The sequence below is a fragment of the Galeopterus variegatus genome, unplaced genomic scaffold (assembly GCF_000696425.1).
Source record: "Galeopterus variegatus unplaced genomic scaffold, G_variegatus-3.0.2 Scaffold4157, whole genome shotgun sequence".
NCBI classification, from domain to species: domain Eukaryota; kingdom Metazoa; phylum Chordata; class Mammalia; order Dermoptera; family Cynocephalidae; genus Galeopterus; species Galeopterus variegatus.
This window is the reverse complement of record NW_007730268.1, coordinates 134,973-145,076: the sequence shown is the minus strand read 5'-3', so window position 1 is coordinate 145,076 and position 10,104 is coordinate 134,973.

The following is a 10,104-nucleotide window of genomic DNA, read 5'->3' as shown; positions in this document are numbered from 1 at the left end:
ATAGTTTCTGAAGGACCCATTTATAGAAAAAATTGAGCAAATGCTCAGCAGAGCTGGCAGAGTCCTCCACCCAGTAAGCTCCTGATGAAACGAATGCCATGACACTGTGCCGCTACCACTGCTGCTGCTATTCTTAGAATCTTCTGGAGTTTAAGAATGTATGTGGGTGGAAGAGGAAGTGGAGGCAGGCTGGAAGGGAGGAGATCACCATTGGGAAGGCTGGCAGGGGTGATCGTTTATCTTCTAGGTTTTCTTGTTGGCACAGAAGAGAGACCCAGGCCTGTAGAACGATTCTAGGTCTGTTATTCTTTTCTCCGACCCCCACCCCCCGTTGCAAAAGCAGCTGAATTTGGAGCATCTTGCATTTGGAGATTCCTAGATTGTTGTCACTTGAGAACCGGGGGCAGCACTGTCCTTCCTACATTCTAAGTTAGTACCTAGAGACTCTACCCACTGTCTTGTGTGACCCTACAGCACCACCCTCTCTTTGGACATGCTTGTGAACACAGTTGTTGAAGTGATTTTGATGATGTGACATTTGCAGACTATGGCCACTGACCAAAGAATCTGAGCTACGGTATCCAACATTTTACAGGCTACAAAATATAAGCTGGCCAGCATTTATTGCTTGTACTAACAGCTTGAGCCAAGTCTCCTAAGCCTCCAGAGCAGACTTCTTACTGCTGCTGATTTTACTATCAGCAAACAAAAGGGGAAGAGAAACAAAACCTAACAGCTGAACGAGAGGCTTTGCGACTGTGGCATGAACACGGATATCTGAAGAGAGGGCAACTTTCTGTTTTTTTTTCTTTTTTTTTATTCTACTTCTCAATATACATTGAACTTTCTCTTTTCTAAAACTAAAAGGGACTGCATTCTCACAGAAGTAAAATGGAAAGAGGTGTCATGTAGAAAAAGCGATAAGCAGAGATTCTGCACTGGCCTCTCAGGATGACAATGACTCACATATGAAGGCAGCTACCAGGGACATGTTAAAAACTCTCCAGGGAAATTTCCTAAATGATGGATGGAAATTTAATATTAATAGAGGATTCATCGTGATAATGTAAGTCATAGATCTGAATCTCTCTTTATCAATCGAATAGTTCTTTTCCAGCCTATTACTCACGTAGTATGTGTTTTAAATAGTGTCATGTAACAGGTCTGAGGTCTGTCTGTATCTGCAGTTTCTGATGTTCTGTGCACAGGAATAGTGGCCAACTGAGTCATTCATTTCTCACTGTTATCTAGGTCATCTGCATTTCCCCCCCTACTTTTTATTAATATTTAGTGCTCCTTAAAATATACTTAAATTTAACTTTTTTCACAAATAGAAAAAAAAGCATAATTCAACATATACCATTTCCATATGTGAAGTGGTTTGAAGGAAGAACTGATTAGTGATTTATTTGCTGATCATTATACAAAGAAGAAAATTGATTCTGGGCTGCTGTGTGGTGTAGTTATGTAGTACATAATCACCAATCACATGCATGTGCATTGTTCAGTCATCTCACTCTGAGTTTTCTAGTCTTTTTGTAACCCTGAAAGCCAAACAAGAGAGTGGCATATTCTCTCTAGAATCCTAGAAGACAGGGACAACATTTTTGGAATGAAAATGATTGCAGTGTTGATATTTTTTATAGGAATATAAATGTGAAGGCTTGCCTGCTATTCCTTTTCAAGAGGGACTCCAACCTTCATTAGTGGAGCAGACAATCACCTTTTCTCATCTTAGTCTAAAACACCTGTAAAAATAAGCTCATAAATACAGACCACAAATACAGACATAAAGTGTGTACAAAGAAAAGTAAGTCCTCAAGTTCTATCAAGTAAAGGAGAACTTTCCTTAAGCCTGGGAATCACTGCAGACTGTGTCCCTCTTTTCTAGATCCGTGATGTGCATCGGCTTTGCTCCACTCCAGTTCTATGTCCACAGAGTAACCAGGGTTAACCTTGTGTGTATCATTTCACATATTTGGATGGCATAAATTTTGTGAGATATAAAGGTTCTCAGGGGCCGACCCTGTGGCTCACTCGCGAGAGTGTAGTGCTGGGAGTGCCAAGGCTGCGGGTTCGGATCCTATATAGGGATGGCCGGTGCTGAGTGCGGTGCTGGCGACACTGAGCCAAGGGTTACGATCCCCTTACCGGTCACAAAAAAAAAAAAAAAAAAAGGTTCTGAGAAGTCCTGCTGTAAAGAAAACTGTTTAATGTTGTAGAATCCAGAATTTCCTAAACTTTCTTTTGATCGTAGAATCCTTTTTTTCCAAGATCTATAAACACATCGAGAAATGCTGGCCTAATGAAGGTATTCATAAACTTGGCCTTTTATCTATTTTCAGGATTTGATTTTCACTGGAAAGTTTGTGGCAAACTTCTATTCATCTTTCAGATCCTGACTCAGATGTGTGAAGATTTCTCCACTTGCCCACACAGTTTTAACCCTTTCGTTTCCTGCCCCCATAGCATTTTTTTTTTTTTTTTGCAAATCTATGAGCTAATTTATTTATTTTTCAATTTCCCCTTCTAATCTATAATCTCCTTTATCTTAAGGAGTGTGTTTTTATTAGCAATGTCCTGCAGAGTGCCTGGCTCATTGTAAGAGGTCAACAAATAATTGCTGAAGGAAGGAAAGAATGAATGAATGAGTAGAGCCTGGGAGCTTAAGCAGAAAGATTATCTTTTGGTGTGTTGATATGTGATTGATGAATGAACCCCTTTGAGTTAACTACTTTTTCTATTACAGTGACTAATTTCCATATAGTCGATTGAACTGAGATTGACTCTGATGTGATATGGTTAATCATTTAGTCTGCCAAAAATACAAGATTGACTGTTATTCAGTCTGTTTTCACCCTTGTATAAGTGGTATATATAAAGAAATTCTAGCAGCCATTCACAGCAGAGACATTTTTCTTATCTATACTATCAGTCCATAACTCAGAAGTTTTCTTTTTTTAACTGCTAAGGGAAAAAATGGAATTTGTAGACCTTTTTACCTTTCATTAAAAACCTAGCATTACAGATTTATAGAATTACCGATTTTACTATATTATGCTTTTATCCTTTGTATTTACAATACTTAAAATTTTTTTCTGATACACTCTAGGTTTCGGGCTTACAACTTTTATTGTGGTTTGGGCATGTTTTTCTCACTCTTTTCCTTCCTTTATCCCCCCTCTTCCTTCCTTCATTAAAAAAATTCTTTCAAAAGAGGCATCAAAATAAAGATAATAATCTCCCTCCATGACTCTACTGCACTTCAGTTCTATGCCCATGGGATGACCAATGTTAACACTCTGGCATATTGCTTCATGTGTTTGATTGGCATAAATTTGGGGGAATATCAGGATCCAGGCCAAGATGAGGCTATATTTATAGCATCCTCTTCTTCATTTCCCTGTTCTCCTTAGAAGATGGCTTGCAAACCCGCAACCTCCCCGGTATGGGCGCGACACCGAGGGTTGCGATCCCATTGCCGGTCAGTAAAAAAGACAAAAAAAAAAAGAAATCAGGGAGGCTGCATTCTCATTTCCAGCTCCCTTGGGCAAGTTATCTAGTAAAAAAGACAAAAAAAAAAAAGAAATCAGGGAGGCTGCATTCTCATTTCCAGCTCCCTTGGGCAAGTTATCTAGCTCACAGTTTCTTCATGTGAAAATTTGGTAGATGGCTGGATAATCTCTAAGGGCTCTCTACCTCCAAAAGTCTATGTTGGTGATGTGAGAAAAAGAATTTGAGAAAGCTGGAAAAAAGAGAGAGGTATGTGTGAATGTGACTGCTAAGGGCCTCCCAACTCAGTGCCCCCAAACCTGTCTGCTCAGGAGCAATTCCCACATCCTCAAATCTGGGGGACAATTGATGGGACCTAAAGTTTCTGTTCGCTAGCTGGGGTGGAGATGAGATGCTTAATAGAGAAAGGAATTGTAATATGTAATCCCTACCAGGAAGCCAGAAGATTGTAGGCAGTAGTTAGAGTCCTTGTTAACCAGTTAAATCTCGCACCTGCAGATTCACCCCAGGAAACCAAGCTTGGAAATGTCAATTGGATCCTTAAACTCTCATCTTTAGGTGGGGTAATTTTGACAGGGCACAAACTCCTTGGCTAAATACCAAGAGTTCCTGGGAGCCAATCATCTGTAGCAGGGTTTAGACTCAAATGTATTTGCAAGCCAAAAGAGAGAGAATGCGTGTGTTTCACATTCTCAAGCAACTACTCTGACACCTGAATTCCAAAGGTTTTCCAGAAACGGCTCACAGACTTGGACCCCTGACCATCAGAGTTCTCCCTGTGGCTCATTTCAGGATAAACTTGGGGACAGTCAGCTGTGGAATGTTAGATGGGTAGAAAAGTTTCCAGGGCTGTAGATTGTTAGTTGATTCCCCAGAAAGCAGTTCTGTGAAGCCATTTTTATTTTTACATATGGCATATCTGAAAAAGGGATTATTTGGTGATTGCAACATTTTTTGTTTTATGTGCCTCTGAAGGCAAGATATGTTTTGTCCTCCATCAAGTCTTAAAAAAATATTTATCCTGGCATCTTCCCATTTTTCTTTCCACATGGAAACTCATATTTTTAAGACTAGTTGTGAAATCATTCCTCGGTATGCACATTATACGGAGATCTTAGAAAAACTTTGAAGGAAAATGAATATAAAATGACAGTTCTTTTATGTACCAGACATTACAAACCATTCTTTTGTTGGGCTTTTCTTGATTAGCAAGATGTAGCAAAATGTGACAGGTATGCTTTTTCTAGTGGGTGAGAATATTGAAAACAGTATGGAAGATAAAAAAAAAAATTAAAATCTGAAACAATGTTCTCATGATAGCATTGTGAAAGCAATACTATATTATGGTTAAATAAAGCATGAACAATAATTTTGGGTTAGGTATGTTCTTCAATTATGCATTTGATTTTGGTAATAAAAGATACATGCTTTTCAATAATGTTTGGAATTTAAATATACTGTTTCTTTTTCCCACTCTTCAGGAGAACACTTGCCAATGCAAAAGTTACCTCTAACCCATTCTTGTCCATTAAAAATTAAATGCTTTTACAGTAAATTATTAAAAGTGCTAGGTTGGCTGCAAATCATCAAAGGTACCATAAACCATTATGCAAGCGAGCTAGTGAGAAGTCTGATTAAATCTAAGGGATCAGAAAGGCACATATATCCCTTGATATCCATCATGAATTTGAAACTACAAACGCTACCATAAAATGCTACATTAAATTACTTTAAAAACTCTTCCAGGATTTTCAAAATTCAACAGTGACTTGCCTTTTCAATTAAGCATGAACTAAGAACCTTCTACTGCAAAGCATATATACATTACTGTTTAGAAGTTATTTCTACTTTCTTTAAACCTGCAGCAAAATTAACCCCATTTTTCCAACTGTTAGTGCTCACTTAATGGAATTGAGTCACTCTGAGTTCACTGAGAAGCTAGTTATTAATCAAGTCCTGTTTTCACACAAAATGTCCTCCCTACCATTTAATTACAATGAAAAAGATATGGGCCTGAACGTTGCAAAATCATGTTGAAAATATTCGAAATATTTAAATAAGATATGTTTTAAGAAAAAAAAGATAATTCATTATTTTGGTTTAAATTCAGTATTTTACCAAATGCAAAATACTTAGGCCTGGCACATAGGAGACACTCAATAAATGGAGGCTTTTATTGTTGTTAACTTCATTTTTCATTTGAAAAACTCAGGCTCCACCAAGACTAACTTGTCCAGTGCCAGTTGGGTGGTGTGAGCCCAGGGCTGATTGATTCCAAACCCAGTAACCCCAAGTGTTTCTGACCTTGAAATCTGACTGTGCAGACCCGCAGCTAGCTACTCATGGATACATAAAATGGTCTCTTGAAACAACTCTTTTCTAAATAAAAAGATACGGGACAAAGAAAAATATAAACACAGAGATAACATTTAGTCAATTTGCAAAAATTGGGGAGAAAAATCTGACTGTGCAGACCCGCAGCTAGCTACTCATGGATACATAAAATGGTCTCTTGAAACAACTCTTTGCTAAATAAAAAGATATGGGACAAAGAAAAATATAAACACAGAGATAACATTTAGTCAATTTGCAAAAATTGGGGAGAAGAGGAACAGCAGTCAAAGAAAGCATTTATAGTTGGGTTTTAGAGCAGTATCTGCTCCCAGGTCTCCCACCCATTGTTCACATCTGCACAGTGGGGTGAGGATGAATAATTCCGCAGCTTGGTTGGGCTTGGTTCAGGTGCTAATGATCCGGATGAATGAGTGAAAAGCAAACATTTGAGGGCCGATCCCGGGTCAGGTGATTTCATCTGTCAGTGGTTCTCAAACTGTAGTGTACATCAGAATCACCTGGAAGACTTGTTAAAACACAGTATGGGGGGGTGGTAACCCCAGAGTTTCTGCTTCAGTAGGTGTGGGGTGGAGCCTGATAATTTGCATAGCTAACCAGCTGGCAGATGATGCCAGTGCCGCTGGTCTCAAAGGGACCCCACTTTTAGAGCCACTGATTTAGATTATCTAATTTATCACCACAACCCTGCGATGTAGGTGTTATTATTAACCCCATTTTACAGGTGAGAAAACAGATGAGTGGTGAGTTTGGGAAATTTGTGGGAGTAATGGCTTCATTCCTGGTTAAAAAGAAGCTGAGAAATCGCCTTCAAAGAATCTTCAGAATTTCTGAAGCTCTTCAGTAGGCGGCAGGAATGCAAGAGTACAGCTGTTCCTCTCTATTCTCCCACCGCCCTCCAGAAAGAAGCCTCCATCAGAATGAGACAAAGACTGGCCCTGCTAGATACCCAGCACTGCAAGGTCCTAGAGCCAATGATGAAAACTGAAGCCATTCTTTCAGAGATCCTTGAGCACCTCGGGTGGGGAAACTGAGGCACAGAATGGTTTAATGACTGGGTTTGACTTTACATAATGTATGAGTAGCAACAATGGGATCTCAAATGTCCTGAAACCCAGTCAAGGTTTAAGTATAAGTGGAAAAGTTTAGGGTTTCTGTTTACCGTCTTGGTTGCTATCTGCCATGCCCACTATCCAAAAAGCACCCCAGGCAGAGGCTACATAATGAGGTGGGATAGGTACTAAATCAGGAATCAGAATTCATTCGTGTATCCTATATGTACTGAGTATCTTCCACATGCTAGGTTCTGTTCTAGGCACTGGGGATAAACTGGTAGACAAGCTAGACTAAATTCTGGTTTTTGCACTCTAAAGGCAATCAGACAATCAATGAATAAGTTAAAAACAAAATACAAAATACAAAAAAACCCACAAGAAATTCTTTTAAGAGAGTAATGATGATGTAAAAAATGACCACAGACAGAAATTTATAAACATGGATTTAATGGTTTACGAAAGATGCAGAAAGAACTGAGGGAGATTGACAATCAGAAGATGGGTCTATCATATCCCAGGGGTTCCTAACATTTTGATTTTCTAGATTCTTTTTTTACCCATGACTTTAACCTAAGATTTTCCCTTGAAACTTCTCCAGAAATTGTTTTGGGATCCTCAGAGGAGGAATGTTCTTGTACTCATATGTAAGCGAACTACAAAAAGATGATAACGTACATTTGGAAAGTTATGCAGGGATACATTTTGAAAATCGGGAAAGTAATAGCATGTAAGGTCCTGTATACATTTGACAAAAGATTTAGATATGCATTTTAAAGTCAAAAATAACCATCATAGTAACAGCTGATTCAAGCAGGAATTATCAATTGCTGATCAAGCAAGTGTGTGTGCCCACCTCTTTGAGTTGAGTGACATTGCAGTGGTAGCTTGAAGTCAGTCATGGTAGGAATATTTAAACCAGGAAATTGGCAAACACTATGATGCAGGCCTTTTTAAATTATTATTTTTTTCCCTCCAGCGGGCTGGTTGTTGTCGGGAGAAACTCTTCCATAGGTCACTTACGCTTCTACATGTCTTGCTGGGTATGCCGAGAATGTGCCCTGACTTTTCCACCAAGCTATTTCTCAGGGTTGTATCTGTAGTGAACAACTTTGAAAGAGGAGGTGATGTCTCCATCTGAGACAAAGAGCAGGCTTGCTTACTGCTTGGTATAAAAGCAGAGTCTAGAAGTTCAGTGTTTTTCTCCTGTAACACAACACATTGCATAGCAGAAATTCATCTGGGCCTTCCAGGTTGCCCTCATAAGATGTGGGGGCAAGGGGAGTGATGTGTACACAGTGGTGTTCATGATGCTTGCTGTTCTGTGAGGAATCAAGTCTGTTGTCTCTGGCCCAAGAGTCTTGTGTTTTCTGCAAGCATCCATAAAACAGAAATAGGCTAACTTAAGCTTATAAAAGCAGGGTAAATCCAATTGTGGCCCTGGCAGTTTTGATGACAGGGATGGAAGGCTGATGGAGACATAGCTTTCTGGAAGAGTATGGACAGGCGTTCCATAAACCAGGTTCAGGGAGATGAGAAAACTCTCTGGGATCTGGTAGAGAATGTTCTTACCCAAGTAGTGTGTGGCGGTGGTGGTGCGGGGGCGGGGGGGCAGGTATGTGTGTGGAAGGTGGGTGTGGAGGATAGGTTTCCCACTGTCCTGTCTGTTCATAAGCATGAGTGGAATTGGTGCTCAGAGGTTGAGCTGCAAAAAGTAGAATTAAACAAAGCCACTGAATGATGCTTGGCTGTTTCTTGTTCTTTCCTTTAGGTGGGCAGAGGAAGGAATGTGATCAGGACAATGGGCAAGCAAGCTCCATGGCCCCAGCTGAAAGGAAATGTATCTGTGGCTACCAAGCCACACCACCCCAAAGCCAAGCAGCTGGTGTCAGCAACTAGGACCCTGCTATTTATATAGCGCTTTCAGTGAACCAAAAACATTGGTTTAGATAACCAGAAACATTGGTTGAGCCATGAGCAAGAGGCCGCTCAGAAGGAAAAGTGAACACAAAGCCTTGAAGCCTGATGCCATTTGTCCTGTTGGATTTCAAAATTGCTCGGGAGCAGTGACTCCTTTCCTCTTTTCATTTTCTCTCCACAAGATACATTTTATCGCACAGGAAAAAATAGTAACATAGTGGAAAAATCTGGCACCTTAACCAAGTAATTGAAGTTAATATCACAAGTGATGGGATATATGGAAATCGTGTGCTACCTGCAAGGAAGCGATGAGAACACAGCATTACTTCTGTGAACTTCCTGTCACAAAATGTAACCTGAACCTAATCCTGAGGAAGCCTAAGACAAACCTAAATTGGGAGACAAACTATAGATGTCAAAGTCATGAATGACAAAGACAAACTGAGGAATGGCTCCAGATTAAACAAAAGGAGACGTGATCTTGGACTGGATTCTTGAATAATACACAAAAAAATTTTTCTTTTGCTATAAAAGATATCATTAGAACAATTAATGAAAATTAAATCAGGTCTGTAGAGTACATAATAACTGGGCATCAATGTTACTTTTCCAGATTTTAATAACTGTACCATGGTTATGAAAGAGTGTGTTCTTGTTTCTGATGCCAATACACATTCAAGTATTTATGTCTGTAACTTTGTCACCAACAGTTCAGGTGGAAATACACAGACACACAAAGATATTTACATATGAAGACAGAATAATAAACAAATATGGGAAAACATTAGCATTTGGCGGCTCTGAATCAAGGGGACCTGGGGATTATTTGTGGGTAATCTCAGATGAAGACTGTCTACTCCCATTTCAGACAGTGTGCGGTCCCACAAATGTAGCACATGGTGGTGTATCAATTAGAATGAGAGCTGAGCTGCTATAGCAGAGGCCCAACAACACAGTGGCTTAAGGAGTGAAGAACTTTATTCTCATTCCCTAAGCTGTCCAGAATGGGTGGGTGGACCCCTTGCTCTGTGCAGTCATCCAGAGCTGCTTCTGTCTTGTTTCTCCCCACCCCTTTAGCACTGTCCTCTTCTGCATGGTGGAAGCTAGTTTGCAGCATGTCATATTCCAGATCATGAGAAGGAGAGAGAACATGGCAGAGTGCATGTGCAGTGTTGTAAGGCCAGGCCTGGAAGTGACACGGATCCCTTCTAACTCGTAGTCCTCAGGGGGAGAATGGTCACATGGCCACACTTAGCTGTCGAGGGGG